Source organism: Pleurodeles waltl, chromosome 10 (assembly GCF_031143425.1).
Source record: "Pleurodeles waltl isolate 20211129_DDA chromosome 10, aPleWal1.hap1.20221129, whole genome shotgun sequence".
Taxonomy (NCBI): Eukaryota; Metazoa; Chordata; class Amphibia; order Caudata; family Salamandridae; genus Pleurodeles; species Pleurodeles waltl.
The window spans coordinates 1,000,247,795-1,000,270,199 of NC_090449.1; positions in this window are offsets into that span (position 1 = coordinate 1,000,247,795).

Consider the following 22,405-nt stretch of genomic DNA (forward strand, 5'->3'; position numbering starts at 1 on the left):
GTCAGTGCAATTTTCAGAAACCGTTCCTGGGGGAAGAAAGGTTAGATTGATGTGCAGGTAAGTACAACACTTAGTCTCTGGGGGTTAGGAAGTCCACAGGTTGGGGTTCAAGTTAACCCCAAACACCCACCACCAGCAACATTGGGCCAGTCTGGTGCAGAGGTCAAACTGTAGGCAAAATTAACATGGACTCCTATGGAGACTGGGGGCACTCTATTTCAGATCTGCAGGCAGGTAAGTGCCTGTGTCTTCGAAGGGCAGCCCTGGGGGGGTTTAGAGGAGCACTTTGGGGGGGTGGGGGAGCTACAAGTAGGCACCAAACATACACCATTGGCGGCACTGGGGTGGCAGGGTGCAAACAAAGCATCTGCTCTCCAATGATTCTCTGAGGGGGGCCCCGGGGTCACTCAGAGGCTGCAGGTGAGGTCCAGGGGGTCGTCTCGGGCACACCACAGGCTGGACAGGAGGGCTGCCTGCTGAACATTACTGCACCGGAGGTCGGATTCTCAGAGGCCTGGTGGCTGTGTGTGCAGTGTCTTTAGGCGTTTTATTTCTTTGTCCAGAGCTTTCGCAGTTGGGTGTGGCGGGTGGGAGAGGTGGGGGAGGGTTCTTGGGATTCCTTCTGCAGGTGTTTTTGTGGAGGGGTGGAGAGGTCAAACCAGGGTGGGCACTTGCTCAGAACTGCCTGGGGATCCATGCTAGCTGGTTGGGCCACCTGGATACGGGCTGTAGGCGTCTGGTGAAGAGTGGTCAGGACTCTCACATTCGGAGTGGTGTTGGAGTCCTTGGATGTTTCTTTTTGGACAGGGCCGCTGTCCACTGGTGTTCTTGGTCCTTTCAGACGCAGGGCAGTCCTCTGAAGCTTGGCAGAGGTCACTGGTCCCGCTGGTTGCGCCACTGTTCTTGTGCAGGTTCTTTGAAGCAGAAGACCGGCTGGTAGGGCTGGGGCCAAGTCAGTTGTCTTCCTTCTTCTTTGCTGGAGGTTTCAGCTTGCAGTCCTGGCTGGGGTGGTCACTCATCCCTGCTTTCCCTAATTTTTCTGCTGGACCTGCTTCCAAAAGTGGGGCTTTGTCCTAGGGGGCGGGCAACTCCACTAGCTGGAGTGCCCTGGAGCACTGTAACCCCAGGCTTGAGCCTAGGAGGCTCACTGCCAGGTGTTACAGTTCGTGTAGGGAGGGAGGTGTGAAGCACCTCCGCGCAGGATAGGCTTTGTTTCTGACCACGGAGAGCACAAAGGTTCTCACCCCATGTGGTCAGAAACTTGTCTGAAAGTGGCAGGCTAGCACAGACCGGTCAGTCCAGCACAAGTAGCTTGGCTAACATACAGGGGGCATCTCTAAGATGCCTTCTGGGTGCATTTTTCAATAAATCCCACACTGGCATCAGTGTGGGTTTATTGTGCTGAGAAGTTTGATACCAAACTCCCCAGTATTCAGTAAAGCTATTATGGCGCTGTGGAGTTCGTAATGGGAAACTCTCAGACCATATACTCAATATGGCTACATTGCACTTAGAATGTCTACGAATGGACTTGGACATTGTAGGGGCATATTGCTCATGCAGCTATGCCCTAACCTGTGATATAGTGCACCCTACCTTAGGACTGTAAGGCCTGCTAGAGGGGTGACTTACCTATGCCACAGGCAGTGGTTTGTGGGCATGGCACCCTGAGAGGGGTGTCATGTCGACTTTGCCGGTTTCTCCCCACTTGCACACACAAGCTGCATAGGCAGTGTAGATGTGCTTGGCTAGTGGTCCCCTAGGGTGCCAAAATACATGCTGCAGCCATTGGGGACCTTCCCTGGCCACACGGCCCTTGGTACCATGGTGTACCTTTTACAAGGGACTTAATTGTGTGCCAGGATGTGCCAATTGTGGAAACAGAGGTACAGATTATGTGAAAGAACGCTGGTGATGGGGCCTGGTTAGCAGGATCCAGCACACTTTCAAAGTTGGCATCAACACTAGGCAAAATGTGTGTGTGTGGGGGTGGGGGTGGAGGGTGGGGGGTGGAGGGAGTTAACCATGCCAACATTGTCACTTTCCTACACAACTCTCCCAATATGTTCCTAGAATAATATCATGCAAGACAAGGTGTAAAATGTCACAGCTAAAGCGATGCAGCTAAAACCAGTAAAGCACGAAATATAAAACAAAGTTAAAAAAGATGGGGGATCTGACTCGTGTCCAAGAGGTCCCCACGACAGATGACAACCCGCTTCATGGATTTATTTTTGCAAGGCTCAAATCAGGATCAATGATTTTAGATAATTTTAATTTTGTCTGAGGTTTACCTTGAACAAATCATTACCAGTGTTTTCTGAACTAATAGGCAAAAATGGCACATATGCTTTTTGGAAAGTAAAAACCAATGAGCATCAGCATATCCTGTGTTTATTAAAAAAAAAAAAAAAGGACCTATCTGGAACACACTCTTCAATTTGCACTTGTATTGATAAATAACAGGCCTCTGAATATAATAGGACCCTCTGTGGATCACATGACGTCAGCCTGGTAAATTTGCTTTTCATCCAGCATTGTCTGTTGTTAGTATGATGGATACATCTAACCATAGAATCCTCTCCTTGAAAGTAATCCTCTTGCGTCAGACTTAAACCAGAAACCTATAGAGCAGCTCTCATGTGTGCTGTTAGGTTGCATTTTAGGACTCCACGCTAGTGTTGTTTCACTCCGGAAGTGACGAAAGGACCAGCATAAATGTGCTGACATCCGTTCCTTTCCTTTTTGTGCCCTCCAACAGGAATCTGGAGCCTCTCCCTGGTCTTTGACCAGATTTGTTGTTGATAATGTATCCAGTGTGCAACCAAAATGTCGTCACTCCCCAAAAATAACAAGGTTCAAACTGCGGAAGGACTGTCGCAAACTGTGACGGACCATCTGATGTAGACTTTGAGCTGCAGATTCCTTACCTTAGAATATCTCCAGATATCGGACTGGATCCGGAAGATTTTGAAGCAGTACCCATGCATGCTGGTAGGTGACGTAGTTTGACTCTGTGGCACAGAGCCGGAAATTATGTATGTGGTTCCTATATAGGCGATACCCCGGTGCTATCATCGGTTCTTTCCTTTCCGCGCCAGATAGCACTGATCTGGTCTACCACACTGTCACTTTTTGACTTATTTTTTTTAATTTTATTTACACTTTTGTCGCGTGTTTTGGGTACATTTTCCCCTGGTGTGAGGTAGGTCACCCAAGAAACTTGCTGGTTTTAAATTTAAACCATGTGGGGCCTCTCACAGTCAAATATCGGTAAGGGACCCCTCACTTGGTGTGTTGTGGTGTTTGGAGGAAGACCACAACTCCAAGACCTGCAAGGACTTCCATGCCATGAACCCGAAGCCTCTGAGGGAGCACTCACTCAAGTTCCTCATTGCCTAACATCTGGTGACTCAGTTCCAATTGCTTGGAAGGTCCCAGGGCCATTCGTGGAGCCCTTACTGACAGTAGTCGTCGCTCTCTAAATCTTTGGGTAAGTCCCACACACATTAGAAATCTGTCGAAGTCTTCCAGCGAGACATGTACGAGTTGGCACTCCAGGTCCTGTGATTCGGGGGAACCTGAACCCAGGTCCCCTTCTCAGTTCCCATATTTTCCTGGAGCGACCCCTGTCCAGCAGGAGGAGTTCTGTGAGGCCATGTGCCTCATATTTGGGCAGCACAGCCCCTTGAGTGCTTTTGGTTCCCATGGGGAACACACTGGACCCAAGCTGGTGGGTTGCCCTCTGTGATAGTTGGGCTCCATGCATACCGTGCTGTATCTAAGCAAAGCTACCGCTGAGACGGAGACCTTCCTCTGCACCCACACCAGTGCCGACACCCCCAGGACCCACCTACACCCGTAGGCAATGCTGCCCCATCGTTATTCCCGTTTCCCACACGGAGCCGAATAGGTGTCATCTGACTCTGACTGGGTCTATGCTTACTGGAGCAGAGCCAGTGCCTTTTGTGTTTGATAGGCCTGGCGATGGAGACAAATAGAAGGGGTATATGAACCCTTATGGTTACCAGATGAGGAATAGGACAACTGCTATTAGTAACTGGCTGAGGCCAGTGGGCTAGACATCACACCTGACACTGGCCTGGTGCCCCTTACCGTTGTTAAAGAGAAGGGAGCCTTTTTTTGTAACGGTGGTGTAGAGGGCAGCTGAGGTCATGGACCTTCAGTTGCCCACATAGAAGTCAAGACAAATGTCTTTCTAGAGGTGTCTAGAGCCAGGAGTCTCCACTTCTGAACCTTCACATCCCTTTAATGAAGCCCTTACAAAGTCCTACTTTGGGTCCGGTCCAAGCCGTGCTCAGAAAGTCCTGTGCATAGAACGATTGCCTGCCACCCTCACCCAGCTCCTGGGGGAGCCCAGTTTCCTTAACCAGCACGCACCCTGGAGAGCTTGGTTTTCCAAGCTGCCACGTCCAGAATTAATCCTGGCATGTTTCCTACCGCTCTACTGGATAAGGAATCCAAGATGCTGGATAACTTTGGCACAGAATGTTCTCTTCCGCCAGCTTAGCACTGCGGTCAGTGAACACTGCATGCCTGCCTGTTGCCCAAGTGCTGCCTATGGTCCTGGAGGAGGCCCGATCCATACTTGCCCAGGATATTCCTGATAGGTGAGATGCAGCTAAGGTCATCCTAAGATATTGGCTCGAAACAACCAACTTACTCGGCAAAGGGATTCTCAGGGGATGCCCAGGCATTCCTCATAAACATGGCTATTGCTTTTTTGGAGCACTGATTGATTCACGGACCTAGTAAGTGTGCATTGCTCACCCACTGTGCAGGTCCACTGGGTAGCTGTTTGCCCCCCCGTGCTCTAGTTGTAGTGTTCAAAGCCCTCATCTGCCTGCAGGCTCCTGCCTGCGCCATATCCCTGGTGGTCCAGTGGTTAGTATTGTTTGTCTTGGATTCCGCTTTTCCTGTCCTCCTGTTATTTTTCCTGTGTATCTTTTTTTCTGTGTTTCTCTTTCTGTGCCCCTTCGCATCTTGTTGCACTCGCCGCTGCCTTCCCCTATGGCCCGCTCCCTCTCAGCACGGCTTCCCACCTCTCAGCTGACCAGCATCTCCCACCACTGCATCCTGTTCAACACATGATCCCTCAAGTAACATGCCGTGGAGATATGGGGACCTGCTCGACTCCACCACCCCACCGTTGCATTTCCCATGGATACTTTGATAAACCCCACCTCTGTACTGGACTTCGCCGCCACGTTCCCCGACGGCTACAAGATCATCCACAAGGACGGTGCCAAACGACCTGGAGATGGCATCGCCATTGTACACAAGAACACACCCTTCGCCTCCCAACCAGCACCGATGACCACGCGCTGGGCATGGAGCACCTCCACTTGCAGACAAACCTGAACACCACCCTACATGGCACCCTCTTCTACAGCCCCCCCCCCTTCAGCAAATCCATAGCTGACTTCATCGCACATCACGCCCTCGCCTCTACAGACTACATTCTCCTCTGTGGCCTCACTTTCACCTGGACAACCTCAGCGACCCCAACACCTCATCCCTACAGGAGAACCTTGCTAGCATCGGACTCAACTGGTCACCTCCCCAACGCACTCAGCAGGACACATGCTCGACACCCCCTCTCCCCCCCCCCCCCCCAATCTTTTCCATCAGCAGCAACGTCTTCATCAGCTGCACCACTGTGTCCACTTCTCCTTCACCAAACCCACCCATCACCACCACACCCTCTGCCACCCACACAGGAACTGGAACAACGTCACCAAAGACCAACTTGCCACCACCTACCTACACCGATGCCACCATATCTGCACCCCTCTTCGACTGATGGCTCATCGACTGTGGCAACACTCTGGCCCCCCCTCAGGAAAGCCTCCGCAATCAGACTTACAAAGCCAGCTGGTTCTCCCAAGCGTCCAGAAGCACCTGTAGACAACTCGAGAGAAGATGAGGTGCAGCAAGACCCGGGCAGACCACACAGCCCTCAGAACTGTTGTCTCATCACAACCACCACCTCATCAGAGACACAAAGAAAACCGCCATACAAGAACAAATCAATGCAACACACACAACAGCAGAGAAATCTTCACAGTGATCAAATAATTCACCAAAACCAGCACTGACACCACAGACTTCCCCCTATCCCAAACCCCCTGCGACAACCTCACCACCTTCGTCCACCACAACATCTCTGACATATGACAGCTTCACAACACAGGACCCAGCAGCCCCATCTGCAGTCACTGCACCCAAGGGTTCTGGATCCCATCTGATCCTGACCAACTTGACCAACCTCACCACCGACGACACCCTATGGATCATGAAGACTGTCCACTCTGGAGCCCCCTCAGACTCCTGCCCCCACCACATCTTCAACAGAGTCAACGACACCATCACCTCCAAGCTCTGCTGCACCATCAACTGCTCTATTGAGACGCCACCTTCCCTAAATACTGGAAACATGCAGAGATCAACCCCCTGCTGAAAAAATCCTCTGCAGACCCGACGGACCTCAAGAACTACAGAACCATCTCTCTGCTCCCCTTCTCTGCCAAAGTCATTCTGGACCCCCTCCCAATCCAGCTTCAGAAGCAATCACAGCACTGAGACTGCTCTCCTCACCACAACAGACATCAGCAATCTCCTGGACCAAGGTGAAACCGCAGCCCTCATCCTTCCGGACCTTTCAGCCACCTTCGACACAGTCTCCCACCACACACTCTGCCCAAGACTCCACAATGCCGGCACCCATGGCAAAGCCCTCAAATGGATCCTCTCCTTCCTCACTGGCTGAACCCAGAGAGTCAGGCTCCCACAGTTCACATCCAAACCTACAGAGTTCAGCTACAGCGTCCCCCAAGGCTCCTCCCTGAGCCCCACCCTCTTCAACATCTACTTGGCCCCGCTAGCAGACATTGTCAGAAACCATGCGCTCAACATCGTCTCCTATGCTCACATCATGCAGCTGATCCTCTGTCACCGATGAACCTACAGTTGCAAAGACAAACAACCACAATGGGATTAAGGAGGTCGCCACCTGGATGAAAGACAGCTGCCTCCTGCTCAACATGGACAAGACAAAAGCCCTCATTTTAGGCACCACCCCTCCACCTGGAACAACTCCTGGTGACCCACACTAACCACACACACATAACGTCTGCATCATCCTCGACTCCTCGCGCTCTATGTACCATCAAGTCAACACACTCATCCTCCTGCTTCCCCACGCTCTGCCTGCTTCGAAAGATCTTCAAGTTGATCCCCATCGAATCCAGAAGAACAGTCACCCAGGCGCTCATCAGTAACCATCTTGACTACGGCAACACTACGCAGGCACCACCCAGAAGCTCCAAAAGAAGATGCACAGAATCCAGAACGCCGCCGGACATCCCCTGCCACAGCCACGTCTCCGGGCATCTGAGAGACATACACTGGTCCTCGATCAACGAAAGAATCACCTTCAAGCTCCTCACTCACGCCTACAAGGCCCTCCACATCATCGGACGTGCATACCTCAACCACTGACTTGCCTTTCACACACCCACCAGACAACTCTGTTCCGCTCACCTTGCCACGGATCGTCAGGACCCATCTGAGGAAGATCCTTCTCCGCCCTCACCGCTAAGACCTGGAACTCTCTTCCTCTTAGGCAATCTTTCTCTTTCTCGCTCTTTCTCTCGCACTATCGCTCTTTCATGCTCTTTATCGTGCTCTGTCTCTCGTGCTCTCTCTCTCGGTCTCGTTCTCTCTCTCTCTCTATCTCTATGTCTCGTGCTCTCTCTCTTGGTCTCGTTCTCTCTTGGTCTCGTTCTCTCTCTCTACGTCTCGTTCTCTCTCTGTCTCGTTCTCTCTCTCTCTACATCTCGTTCTCTCTACATCTCGTTCTCTCTCTCGTTCTCTCTCTCTACGTCTCGTTCTCTCTCTCTCTCTACGTCTCGTTCTCTCTCTCTACGTCTCGTTCTCTCTCTCTCTCTACGTCTCGTTCTCTCTCTCTCTCTACGTCTCGTTCTCTCTCTCTACGTCTCGTTCTCTCTCTCTCTACGTCTCGTTCTCTCTCTCTCTACGTCTCGTTCTCTCTCTGTCTCGTTCTCTCTCTGTCTCGTTCTCTCTCTCCCTCTCTCGTTTTCTCGTTCTCTCTGTCTCGTTCTCTCTGTCTCGTTCTCTCTCGCTCTCAATTCGCTCTCTCTCTCTCTGTCGGTCTTGTTCTCTCTCTCTCTCTCTGTCGGTCTCGTTCTCTCTCTGTCTCGTTTCTCCTTTTTTTTTTCTTTTTTTTTTCTCCTTTTTTTTTTTTTCTCTTTTTTTTGTTGTTGTTTTTTTTTCTCTTCAAGATATGAAGGCTTTCCAGGTGAATGGATTCCTAGAGAAGCTGCTTGCTTTACAAGTAGGTCATGGATGTTGTTCCTGCTACTTTCTGGTGCCAAAGAAGGACTGAAGACTCCATCATATCCTAGCCCTGTGCTTTCTCTACCTCTTCTTGAAAATAAGTTCAAAATACTCATGCTCGCCCAAGTTCAGTCTGCCCTGGACCCAGGAGTGCGGATGGTAGCATTGGACTTTTAGGATGCATATTTCTACATCCCTGTCCTGCCTGCGGTTTATATGGGACACAAGCACTTTCAGTTTGCTTTGCTCACTTTCGGTTTTACCAGAGCCCTTTGGGTGTTCATGAAAGTGATGGCGATAATTGCAGCTCATCTGCGGAGGTTGGGGGCTTCTAGTCTTCCCGTAACTCAACAACTGGCTATTGAAGGTGGGCTTGCCCCAGGCAGTCTTCTCTCACCTTCATTCTAAGGCAGACCTCCTGCACTCGCTGGGGTTCACAATCAACATGCTAAAGTCAGACCTGACTTCCTCTCAGATGCTAACTTTCATTGGAACCATTCGGGACACAGTGCAGTTTCTGGCCTATCTTCCTAAGTAGCAAGCCCAGAACATTCTTGGTATGATTCTGATGTTTCAGCCTCGATCCTGGTTTCGATGAGACCAACTCAGAGGCTGTTGGGACTCATGGCCTTCTGCATCTTCATTACACATGCCCATTGGCATATGATGGCTTTTCAGTGGGACCTGAAGGCTCAGTGGGTGCAGCATCCGGGGAATCTCTCTGACATGGTCCAGACCTGAGTTAGAACTGCAAAGGATCTGCAGTGGTGGCTAACAAACTGGGATTATGTTTGGTGGCAGACCACTCTTCTTTCCCCAACCAGAGCTGGCTGTAGTGACAGATGAGTCACTCCTTGGGTGGGGGCAATCTGGAAGAGGTGGAGATCAGAGGAATCTGATCTCCATTGAAGTCTGAGCTCCATATCAACCTGTTGGAGCTGCGGGCAATTTGCTTAATTTTGGAAGCCTTTCTTCCTTCAATCATGGAAAGACTGCAGGTGCTCACAGATGCCAATTCCATCAAGTACTTTAACAAACAAAGCGGGGTGGCATTGTGAACTCTGTCAAGTGGTCCTGTGTCTTTGGACACAGCTGGAACATCATGACATCTCCCTGGTGGTTCAACACCCTACGGGTCTCTGAATGTTAGAGCGGATTAACTTTGCTGAATGTCTAGTGGATCGCAAATGGCATCTCCATCTGGAGGTGGTTCAAGGTCTCTTTTAGCAATTACATCCTTGTTTAGATCTGTTTGCCAATGCCAAGAATGCACAATGTCAGCAGTTATGCGCGCTGGAGTTTCCAAGGCAACTCTTCCTTGGAGACTCCTTCTGCCTTCAGTGGAGCTCAGGTCTTCTGTTTGCCTTTCCACCAGTACCACTCCTGCCCATAGTTCGCAAGATCATCAGGAATAACTGGGCCAAAGTCATCCTTGTGGCTATGAGTTCGGCATAGAGTCTGGTATCTTCTAGATTTTGAGCATGACCATTAGTCCTCCAATCAGGTTGTCTCTTCGAGATTATCTTCTGTTGCAGCAATAGGGAAGGGTCCTGCACCTGTGCACCCTCAACCTTCATGTGTTGAGATTGAGCGGCAACAGTTAACAGTTTTCAACCTTCCTCCCAAAGTCTGCAATGTTGTTCTGGTAGCCAGGCGTCCCTCCCCTAAGTCTGTGTAAGCCTGCCACTGGGATAAGTTTTTATCATGATGTGCTTCCCACAAAGCTGACCCCCTTTCTGCACCTTTATCCAAGGTTCTCTTGTTTGCTTTATCTTTAGCCCAGCAGGGCTCTGCTCTGGGCACAGTTAAAGGTTATCTCTCTGCCATCTCTGCATTTTTGTGGTTGCCAGCCCAACCGTCTTTCTTTAACTCACCTGTTGTGTCTAGGTTCCTTAATGGCCTACAGCATGTGTTTCCCCCACGCCATTCATCATGCCGTAGTGGAACCGCAACCTGGTCATCAACTTGCTCATGTGTGCACCATTTGAGGCCCTGCACAATTGCCCTCCTAGGCTGTAGATCATCAAAACTGGCTTTTTAGTGGCCATAATCTCGGCCAGGAGGATCAGCAAATTGCAGGCACAGTCTGCACACCCTCCTTATACCATCTTCCTAGATAAGCTGGCCCTCAGGACACATGCCGCCTTCCTTCTGAAGATTGTGACTCCCTTCCATGTAGGCCAGAACATCACTGTGCCTACTTTCTTTGCTCTACCTCATCCCTCCAAAGAGGAGAGTGTCCAGTGTCGGCACCCAAAAAGTGTTGTTGTATTGTGACTACATAAAAGTATTTTGGGTCAATGAGCAACTCTTCGTGGGCTAAAAACGGGAAGGCTGTGCAGGAATGGATTATCTTGAGATGGGTCGTTCTCTGCATTAAGATCTGCTATTCATTTGTCTGCTACTCATTGGTTGAGAAGCAACCACCTGAGGGCTTGTGGGCCCACTCCAGCAGAGCCAAGGCTGCAACCACTGTGTTAGAGCATGGCGTCCCAGTACTGGACATTTGTTAGGAAGCAACGTGGGCTTCGCTGCACACGTTCACCAAGCACTACTGTCTGGCCTGTCGTGACAGGCGTTTCACCCGTTTGGTCATGAAGAATGCCAAAGTAACTGACGTCAGCATGCTGAAGTTGCACCTATATATGTACTGTGCACATACTTTGTGTGTCTGATGACGCAGAGCCTTCCCTTGCACCAATTGTGCTCACTTTGATGCTGTTTTATGCAGGATAAGGATATGATGCTTATTGTGCTATCCAACTCTGAACTGAATCCACCACGTTCTTGTGCAAAGTCACGCCAGGGCTGACCAGTCCGCAACTTCTTAGCAATCACTTACATCATCTTTTTTGTACAGATTCTGAAAATGACAACTGTGATGACTGGGACAGTTATGTTCTAAATTGTGAAGAAGAAAATTGGTATAAAGAGCTTCAGGAACACTTCCCCCAATGCGGGCCTTGTGTCTCACCAGGGTTCTACTACGGAGGAATACTCCTCTCGCTGTGGTTATGCGAAGGACAGCCTAGTCTTAGATTTACAATTGCAACCAAGGAAGTTAAAATAAACTTATTAGCAGAGGTTCTACTACCTGGATTCTTAAATGTAGAGTTGCGTGCCTAATTATCTGAATTTAGAAGATCACTTAAATTTCTCCAACCATCACATAATTGCTAGCCCTAGCACCTTGTGCTGAATGTGCCCCAAATCGATGCCCATCTACTCCTTTTTATCACCTTCTTTAACTACCTTGTCAAAGTTTGTGAAGAAACTGGTCAATGAGGATATTTGCAAGATAACTGTGAAAGTACACTTTTTCCATCATCTGTACAAAACATTCTATACTGTAGATAATTCATCCTTCAAAGATGTCGAGCTGGAATAGCTGATCTAGATACATAAACTGCACTGAATGATACAAGTCTCTGTCAAAAAATTCAATACACTAACTAAAGGTGCTGTAGTGGGATCCAAATCCCTTTCACTGAATTAATCTTCTCCATGCCAATCCATATGTCTTTGTTCCTGGTGCCCAGGATTATTTAATGAGCTCTGAAATCTTGGACAGTAATCCTGACAGATTCTCCTGAAATCATCTATGCCATGCCAGAACTATTACAGCCAATATAGGATAGAGGCCTTTTGTGGATAACCTGGCAGAAGTACTGGATTATCAAATAATAATTCCATCACGTTGAGAACCCATGTTTTTGTGTCTGCTAAAAACAGTATTATCAATAATATGTTCTACTTAACTCTTTCCTCAAGTTCATTAAAACTCACTGGATCTTTGAAAATGGCAAAAACACACAAAGCAGGCACCTGTTCCACTGCTTATAGAAAGAAACTACTTAGTTGACCCCTGGATCTGGTCTCCAACAGACCCTTTGCCAAGATTTTACCTGCAAATGGCTGCGCCAACAACTAGAGATAATTTATGTTAATTTCCTTTTCTGCCTCTGACCATTTGGCCCTTGTTACTGATCCACAGCTCGCACCCCAACTTGAAGGCTGGCAGGTGACTCTATGACCTCTGCTTAGACTTCTCAAAAACAAATTGCCCTGGTGGTGTGACTCGTGTGGATCTCTCAATATTATTTTTCCAGAATGCCTTGCGTAACTCAAACTTTGGCTAAAATGAACGAGTTACTTACCTTCGGTAACAACTTTTCTGGTGGATATATTAGCTACCTGTGGATTCCTCACCTAATGAACACTCCCATGGCGCCAGCATTCGACGGAAATCTTCTTCCTAGCTTCTGCACGTCGACGAGGACGTCACATTAGCCCACGCGACGCCGTCTGACGTCATACAGGCAATAAGAAGTCCTCGCCGACGTCAGTACCAACATTTTTTACGTGCCTGAGAACAATAATCAAATGCGATGAAAGACAAAAGCAATATTTCATAACATTGTAAACAACACATCATTGCGAGAAGATGGCTATAAATTTAATATATATTTTTTTAAAATAAATATATACACTAAATATAAATATACATATACATACATATATAGATAATCTATTCCAGTCCTCAAAACCAAGAGGAGCACACTCAAGAATTACTTGGTGAGACCAAAAAGGCAACGGGGAGGCGGGTGGGACCGTGAGGAATCCACAGGTAGCTAATGTATCCACCAGAAAAGTCGTTACCGAAGGTAAGTAACTCGTTCTTCTGATGGATACAACTACCTGTGGATTTCTCACCTAATGAATAGAGTCCCAAAGCAGTACCGCGCCCGGTGGTGGGTGCCTAAATGGTCAAACCAAGAAATCCTGCAGCACTGACCGTGCAAAATGGCCGTCCCTTCTGACCTCAGAGTCCAAGCAGTAATGTTTCGCAAAAGTGTGAAGGGACGACCAAGTTGCGGCCTTGCAGATGTCGACCACAGGAACACCTCTGGCCAAGGCCGAAGTGGCCAACTTAGCTCTGGTGGAATGAGCTCTAATACCATCAGGAGGATCCTTCTTTGCTAAAGAATAACACATTTTAATGCAGAGAACAACCCACCTGGAGAGTGTTCTCTTGCGGACTGCCTTTCCTCTCCTCTTGCCCACGTATCCGATGAAAAGCTGATCCTCCAGCCTGAAATCCTTCGTTCTGTCTATGTAAAAGCTTAACGCCCTCTTTGGGTCCAAGCGATGTAGTCTCTCTTCTTCCTTTGAAGGATGAGGCGGAGGATAGAACGTGGACAGAGTAATTGTCTGGGCCAAATGAAAGGGTGAAACAACCTTCGGAAGGAAAGCAGCCTTGGTCCTCAACACCACCTTATCCCCATAAAAAGTTGTATAAGGGGTTTTACCGATAAAGCCTGCAACTCACTCACTCTCCTTGCAGATGTTATAGCCGCCAGGAAGAATGTTTTAAGAACTAAGAACCTTAAGGGGCAAGAATGCATAGGCTCAAAAGGGGACCCCATAAGGAAAGTCAGGACCAAGGACAAATCCCATTGAGGCATAACGAAAGGATTTGGAGGAAATTTATTCATAAGGCCCTTTAAGAATCTAAGTACTATAGGAGATTTAAATAACGAAGGTTGGTCTGGATGACAAATGAAGGCTGACAAGGCAGACAAGTAACCTTTAATAGTAGCCACTGCACAACCTCTCTGTGCTAAAGACAAAGCAAAAGATAAAACCTCTGACAAATGAGCACGTAAGGGATCAATCGGTCTCTCTCCACACCATACCACAAATTTAGACCACCTATTAGCGTAGATAGATTTAGTGGAGTGTCGCCTGGCCGCTAAGATAACATCTACTACATCAGGCGGGAGAGAAAAGGAACTCAGGTTGCCCCGCTCAATCTCCAGGCATGTAGGTGCAGACTCTGGAGGTTGGGGTGTAAAACCTGCCCCTGCGACTGCGAGAGGAGGTCTACCCTGAGAGGGAGACGGAGCGGAGGGCACAGTGAGAGTTGGAGAAGGTCGGAATACCACACCCTCCTTGGCCAATCCGGAGCAATTAAGATTATTCGGGCCCGGTCTTGGTGAATTTTCCTCAACACTCGAGGAATCAAGGGTATGGGGGGAAACGCGTAAAGCAACTGGTCGCACCAGGTTCTGAGAAACGCGTCCCCCAACGCTCCTTGCACCGGATACTGGAGGCTGCAGAATAACGGGCAGTGCGAGTTCTCCCGGGTGGCAAACAGATCTATCCGAGGAAACCCCCACATCTGGAAGATTAGACGGACTTGATCTGGATGGAGACGCCACTCGTGGTCGGCCGAGAAATGGCGACTGAGACTGTCCGCACGTACATTCAAGACTCCGGCCAGATGATTTGCTACCAAGCAAATCCGATGGTCCTTTGCCCAGGACCATAGCCGAAGAGCTTCTCTGCAGAGAAGGTACGACCCCACTCCTCCCTGTTTGTTTATATACCACATCGCGGTAGTATTGTCCGCAGGACCTGAACCGACTGACCGCGAAGGGATGGGAGGAAGGCCTTGAGAGCCAGACGTACAGCCCGTAACTCTAACAGATTGATATGAAATATCTGTTCCTCTGGAGACCAAACCCCCATGATCTCCAGGTCCCCCAGATGAGCTCCCCACCCTAGAGTGGAAGCATCCGTTATGACCGTGGTCACTGGTGGAGGCTGCGTGAACGGCCTTCCCTGGGAAAGATTGTCGTCCGCAATCCACCACTTCAAATCCGTGGCAGCATCTCTGGAGATCTTGACAGAACCTTCGAGATCTCCTTTGTGTTGAGACCACTGCCTTCGGAGGCACCACTGAAGAGCCCTCATGTGCCAGCGAGCATGCGTGACCAACAGTATGCAGGAGGAAAACAGACCGAGCAGACGAAGGACCTTGAGGACTGGAATGACCGCTCCACTTTGAAACATTGGAACCAACTCCTGAATATCTTGAATCCGCTGAGGCGGAGGAAAGGCTCGATCCAATGTTGTATCCAGTACTGCCCCTATGAACAGGAGGCGTTGAGAGGGCTCTAGGTGAGATTTGGGCACGTTCACCGAAAAGCCCAGGTCGAACAACAACTGAGTTGTCGACTGCAGATGATGCAGCACAAGCTCCGGGGACTTGGCTTTGATCAACCAGTCGTCCAAGTAAGGGAATACTGCTATCCCCTTCCTTCTGAGCTCTGCCGCAACCACCGACATCACCTTCGTGAAGACTCGAGGTGCTGAAGTAAGACCAAACGGGAGGACCACAAACTGATAGTGCTGCAATCCTACCACAAACCGGAGATACTTCCTGTGCGACTTGAGTATCGGGATATGAAAATAAGCATCCTGCAAGTCGACAGACACCATCCAATCTCCCTTGTTCAACGCCAAAAGCACCTGAGCTAGGGTCAGCATCTTGAACTTTTCCTGTTTGAGGAACCAATTCAAAATCCTCAGGTCTAGGATCGGTCTCAACCGACCATCCTTTTTGGGAATCAGGAAGTACCTGGAATAACAACCTTGACCCTTTTCCTGCTCTGGAACCAACTCCACCGCGCCCTTTAAAAGGAGGACTTGAGCCTCCTGTTCTAACAACAGGAGGTGTTCTGCTGAACAATAAGATATGGGGGGCGGAAACTCCCGAAAAGGAAGGGTGTAGCCTTTTCCCACAATGCTGGTAACCCAGGTGTCTGATGTGATGACATCCCACTTGTGAAGAAAATGCAGTAACCTTCCCCCTACAGGAGAGGAGTGAGTGGGAATTGGTGGAAGCCTAAGGCTGCTTCCCCTGCTGCACCCCTCCAGAGGACGAGGAAGAGGCAGAGTGCTGCTGAGAGGCTCCTCTGGTACGAACCCTACCCCTCCCTCTAAATGATCTATAGGTGAGAGAGGAGGTAGGCTGTTGGAATTTCCCCCGAAAGGAAGAGGAGGATGAGCCACGACCAAATCCTCGAAACCTCCTAAAATAATCTGGAGGAGGCAGAAGAAGCTGCTTGCAGTCCTAACGACTTGGCCGTGGCCCTGCTCTCCTTAAACCTCTCCAAAGCCGAATCTGCCTTGGCACCAAAAAGTTTGTCCCCATCAAAAGGGAGGTCCAACAGGGTCGACTGCACATCCGAAGAGAACCCTGAGTTGCGAAGCCAAGCCTGTCTTCTCGCAACCACAGCCGTGCCCATCGCTCTGGCCACCGAGTCAGTTGTATCCAACCCAGATTGTATAACCTGGGTTGCAGCAGCTTGAGCATCTGACACGCGATTCAAGAGTACTTGAGGAACCTTTGTATGCGAAGATGTTATCTCGTCCATCAGAGCATAAATGTACCTCCCCAAAATACACGTAGCGTTGGTGGACTTTAACGCCATGCTACATGACAAGAACACTTTCTTTGACTGCATGTCCATCTTTTTGGAGTCCCTGTCCGCCGGCACTGATGGAAAAGATCCAGGCGCAGATCTTGCAGAACAGGAAGCCTGGACCACCAAGCTTTCCGGCGTAGGGTGTCTGGAAAGAAAGCCAGGGTCAGATGGTGCAGCCCAATACCTCCTGGCCACAGACCTATTGACAGCCGAGGAAGATACTGGCTTCTTCCAGACCTCCAATACAGGTTCTAGCAGCACCTCGTTAAATGGCAAAAGAGGCTCTGCTGATGTAGAGGCCGGATGTAAAACCTCAGTCAGCAGATTTTGTTTCGCCTCAGCCACCGGCAAAGGCAGTTCCAGGAAGTTAGCTGCCTTCCTTATCACAGCATGAAAAGTGGCTGCCTCTTCAGTATACTCCCCTGGAGATGACAAGTCCCACTCAGGGGAAGTATCAAGGCCACTAGCTGTATCCAGTCCATGAAGACCCTCGCCAGAATCCTCAATTTCTCCTTCCTCCAGGACCTGCTGATACTCTTGTTCCTCCAAGAGACGGAGAGCACGTCTCCTCGAATGTAGCTTCTCCTCAATTCTCGACGTCGACATGGCGTCTGCAGAAGTCGAGGAACGACGCCGATCAACGGATCCGTCCGATGCCGGGTCAGGCGCCACAGGAAGCTTCGACGCCGAGCCAGGAGTCGGATGAAGAGAAGTCTGCCTCGGAGTCGCAGAAGGGCCTGCCGGGGTCACTGGCCGAAACACCGAAGCCGATGGAGCCGAAACCCCTCAAGCCACCGGAGCCGACACCGGCGCCGAGCCCACGTTCCCCAAGGGGAGAAAGGGCATGAAGGTTGCTGGTCGCAGCGGCGCCGAAGCACCCAAACTGAAAGCCAACGGGCCCGAAGGCCCAGTCAGAGCACCGCCTGGAGCCATCTGCTGGAAGATGGAAAACATTGCATTTAAAAATGCGGTATTATCGGCTCCAGGGGCCGGGAAAGCCGGATACTGGGGTGCCTGGATCGAAGGCGACTCCGACGCCGGCCTCGACGTCCGCGACGTCGGTGAGAACACTTGAGGCTGTGGCACCTCAAACACTGAAGGCGGCTGCCCGGGCGAAGTCGGTGAAGCTGGAGAAGGCAACGGCGTTGATGGATGAGGAGTGACTGTGGGACTGACCTCCCAAGTCTTCCGACGCCGAGTCGATTTCGACCGAGACCTCTCCTTGCTCGACCGGCGCCGTGATTCCCGACGGCGCCGGGAGTCTCGATGACGTCGATGAGACTTCGGCGAGGAGGATTTTCTATGGTGCCTCTTCTCCTTTCTCTTCGACTTTGCCATAAAAAGTTTGGCCTCTCGCTCCTTCAGGGCTTTCGGATTCATGTGTTGACATGAATCACACGTGGCCACATCATGGTCGGAACTCAAACACCACAAACAGTCCGAATGTGGGTCAGTAACCGACATTTTGCCCCCAAATTCTCGACAGGGCTTAAAGCCAGACTTCCTCTGAGACATAGTAACCTCAGAGAAAAAACACTCAGCAAAAAAACACACTGTAACTGTCGAACAGCAACAGTAGCTCCCTCGAAGATAACCGTTTCGAATGGCACGGAAAAAAGGGAACTGACATCGGCACGTCGGCGAGGACTTCTTATTGCCTGTATGACGGCAGACGGCGTCGCGTGGGCAACTGTGATGTCCTCGTCAACGTGCAGAAGCTAGGAAGAAGATTTCCGTCGAATGCTGTCGCCATGGGAGTATTCATTAGGTGAGGAATCCACAGGTAGTTGTATCCATCAGAAACATATTTTCTTTACATATCTATGAAGAAAAGATCCAGAATCTCTGGGGATCCACAACTTTCCTGACACTGTCTTCCCACACATCTCCCCACTCTTGTGTGGCTGGGCCCGGAGCTGGCAGCAGGAAAGGCTCTGACCGCAGCATGAACAGATAACATTTTTCTCAAAGCTTTATTTTATTTTTTTATGTCGATAGCTGTGTATTTTGGGCCTAAGATATGCCACCACCAAGGGAAACCAACCAAATACAGATATCACTGAAATCTAGATACCTAGGGCAGTGCATTGTACTGTGCCTTGTGTGGATCCTACAGTGATTTCTTACAATGCCCAGTAACCTCAAACTTGCCTAATGTCATCTATTTTACTCACATTTCTGTGGTACCCTAGTTGTGTTGCTAGGTCCACTACCTGTGACAGGCAGCAATCAAACCAAGGATAATGGGAGTCTGAGTCACACAAGTGGAGTAGCATTTTAATCAGGGCAGGTGTGGGAGAACTGGGTGGTGGGAATTTTGTGAGGAAACTGATTTGGACAAAGTTTGTGTTTTGTGGAGTATTGTGGGTAAGACTTTGTGGTATCCACGCAAGGCACACCTCCCTCGACTTCTCTAAGTGTCCAGTTTTCAGAAATGTTTTGTTTTGGTTTCCTTTATAGAAAATGTGACTGCACACAATTACACCAGACTTGGTTTGAAAATCGACCTTTACTCAAGAAAGTACCTTTGCTTAGTTTAGTGCAAAGTTGCTCAGTAGTTTTTTGAGAAAGCATAAAAAATGGTAATTTGTAGGCCTTAAATAGAGTCGACCAGTCAATCAAGATGGTTGTATTTTTTTACCTTTCATCCTTGAACCTCAGTTCACAAGACTGAAAGTTAAAAAAAAAATACATAATCCGATTGGATGAGGAAACTTTTCTCGTTTCCCATGTTGGGACTGTGAACAAAACGTTTGTCTTACATGTGTCTGATTAACTGACTGCAATAAAAATGTACTCTTTTGTACCTTTTCAGGGTATGGTCCCTGCATCCTAAAAAACCTTTAACCCCATGGCTAAGTAGTAGAGGGCCCTCTTGGGATCCCCTGAAAATAAAGGTAAAACAAAAGTTGCTTTTGATTAAAGTTTCATAGGAACCTGGTGTTGGAGTGAGAATTCTCAATGCAAGCATTGGGGGGTTTGGGGCTGTATTATTTGGGTTTCATGAGCATCATAGACCTTGAAAAACTGCTTGGGGTTCAAAGATTTTTCAAACTTAGATAACAGAATTGCAAAACTCTTGGATGTAGTTGGTCATAGTGGGTAAAGCTTCAAGGGTTTCACAAACCTGTGTCTTGGTTTCACGAAACCTTTGAATTCTTCTGGTGTTTGCTCCTATAGTCGAATTGTTGCTTAAAGTCCAAGTCCACCCAGATTGTTCCCTTGCGGTTGGTTAACTGTAAGGTAGGGTTATGGATAATGATTTAATGAGTATGGCGACTATGCATGGCCAAAGGCCTTGTTCTTGTGTGGTGGGTGAGGCTTAATGCGTGGCTTCAGGTCTGTGGTTGGTGCTTTGCTGGTGATGTTAAGATTTCATGCCCCTAGACTGCGCTTATCCCTGGTTGTACTCTTTTGGATGGTGATGCAGAAGGCTTTTCTGCAGGCCAGTGGTTAGTGCTCTGATGGCGATGTTCAATTTACAAGGCTGACAGCTTTGCCTGCTCAATTTGTTCTCATATAGTGTTTGAGGTTGAAGTATGTTCAACATGCCAGGCATTTAGGCTCTTGGATATTCATTTAATGGCCAAGGTCACTATGCAAAGCTGAAGGCTGAGCATTCCACTGATTATTTTCTCCTTAAGGTAGGGGTGTGTGTAAGGTCTGGCCAGACCTTTAGGCTTATAGTGATTTGACAACGACTTTTGCCTTGCGTGGACAACGGCTATGTCTACCTATGGTTGTTTCCTTGTGGTAGGTGAAGAGTAAGGCCTGGGCACAAGCCTCGCTCATGGGTTTGATAGTTACATTTGCTATACTCTGCATGGTCAGATTTTTGTCCTGTGCTAGGTGAGGTGCAATATCTGGCCATAGACCAGACTTCAGGTTTAGAGTTAGTGCTTTGATGAAGATTTAGTTTTTTTTTTTAAATCTATTTCGCAAATGCAAAATGTATGTGCAAGTATAGAATCATAATGCAGGGGAATGCCCTGTGTAAGGAAATGCCTCTTTTTGTATAGTCACCCCCAAGTTTTTTTTGACTGATGCTGCTGAGTTTTCGACTCAGAGTGCACTAAGGCCTGCTAACCAGACCGCAGTGCCACTGCCCGGACCCTAAAGTGTATGTTGAATGAGCTGTACCCAATTGGACATCGCTAACTTCTCCTAGTGTATGGTACCCAGGACAAGTAAATTAGAAGGGTACTACAGGGCTTGCAGCAGTTGTTGTGCCTCCCTAGAGGTCCCCCAAGTAAAATAAGTGCCCACAGTCTGCCACTGGAAACTGGCAGGGGAGTTGTGCACTACTAGCCTGACTGCCATTAAAATCAATAGCAAAGCTGCTATTTACCCTGTATCACTGTGAAACTCACCCCTCTGGGAGACCTACAGAGTCCTAAGGCAGGGTGGAACAGATGGCAAGAGGTGTAGTTAACATGTCCTGACAGTAAAGATCCAAAGGCCCTGTTTTTTTACTGTGGAAAGATTTTGTTGCACAATTGGTGAGTACAGGATTACTCTCTGACCCCTCAGCTGCTGTATTAACTCATGAATAGTGCAACCAAAAGGGGCACTCCATGGTATCAAACAACTTGTTACATTGAGTCTGACTTGTATTCCAAGTGAAAATGAATGTAACTTGTTGCAGTGTGAGAGTTTAGCAAAGCTGCTACTTTGTTTCCTTTACAACTCTTGTGTCACCAGGAGCACACATGGAGCCTGTTCCACAAGAGTTTTCGGCTCTCCTGGAGAGATGTGCCAACAACTCACAGGAGGGAGAACCATGAGGGATTACAGTTCAGGGAGGTGTTTACCTCTTCCTGCAGGGAGCCACTGAAGTGTTAGCCCCAAAAGGCAGGTGTTAAAGAGGAAGCTGCAGATGTATGATGCTAGGGCTGCTCCTTTGATAAGGCAGGCAGGCTGGCACAGGGAGAGGGAATCCGTTGATAGACTGGTTTCCCCTGGGAAGTGTTCCCCTGAGATAGCTATACCCCAGGGGTGGGTTTGGGAGGTCTAAACACTGAGCGAGGGGGTCTCGCCATCTTGGGAGTGTGTAGAATGGTGCATCCTGTGAAAGCCAGACACCCCTCCCCACATGAAGTGGTCACTAGGTGGAAGGGATCCTTGTAGACCACTGTCTACCCGCCACATCCTACCTTGAGGGCATTTTCTGAGTAGAAGGGCACCCTGGCACCCAAACTGCTGACTTGGATGTATGAATGCCCTGCTGCATCAAGGGACAAGCAAAGATAGACTTCATCTAGTGGGTAACGAAAAGAGGGGCTGTGCCCTGCTCAAGGAGAACCTGTCTACATAGCCCAGCCCAGCCAAGAGACTCCAAGGGCTAGCCGACTAGTCTCCTTGTCACAGGGGCACAACAGCAGAAAAGGCCTTCTGGGGCAAGATGGTAGTGCAATGTCTTCAAGCCGCTATCATTGCTGCTGTGCAGGACCAAGACCTGATGCAGAGTTGCACCGGAGTTTGCTGATTTCAGTAATGTTGTTGTAAAGTTGCTGGGACCCTCTTCCCAGAAGGTAAGTTATCGACCCAGGAAGGATTGTGTAGTCCGGTGGTGACTGGTTTTTGACAGAGCGGAGAGGACTTCTGTGGGGGTGTCGATCCTGCAGCCAGGACTCCCTCAGCATCTTTGTGGACCAACGAAAGCCCTGAGGGAAACCCTTGTTGGTCGCATCTCATCCACAGAATCCTTAGAGCATTTTCAGTGTCCTTCATCCCTTGCATCAGGACCACTTCAT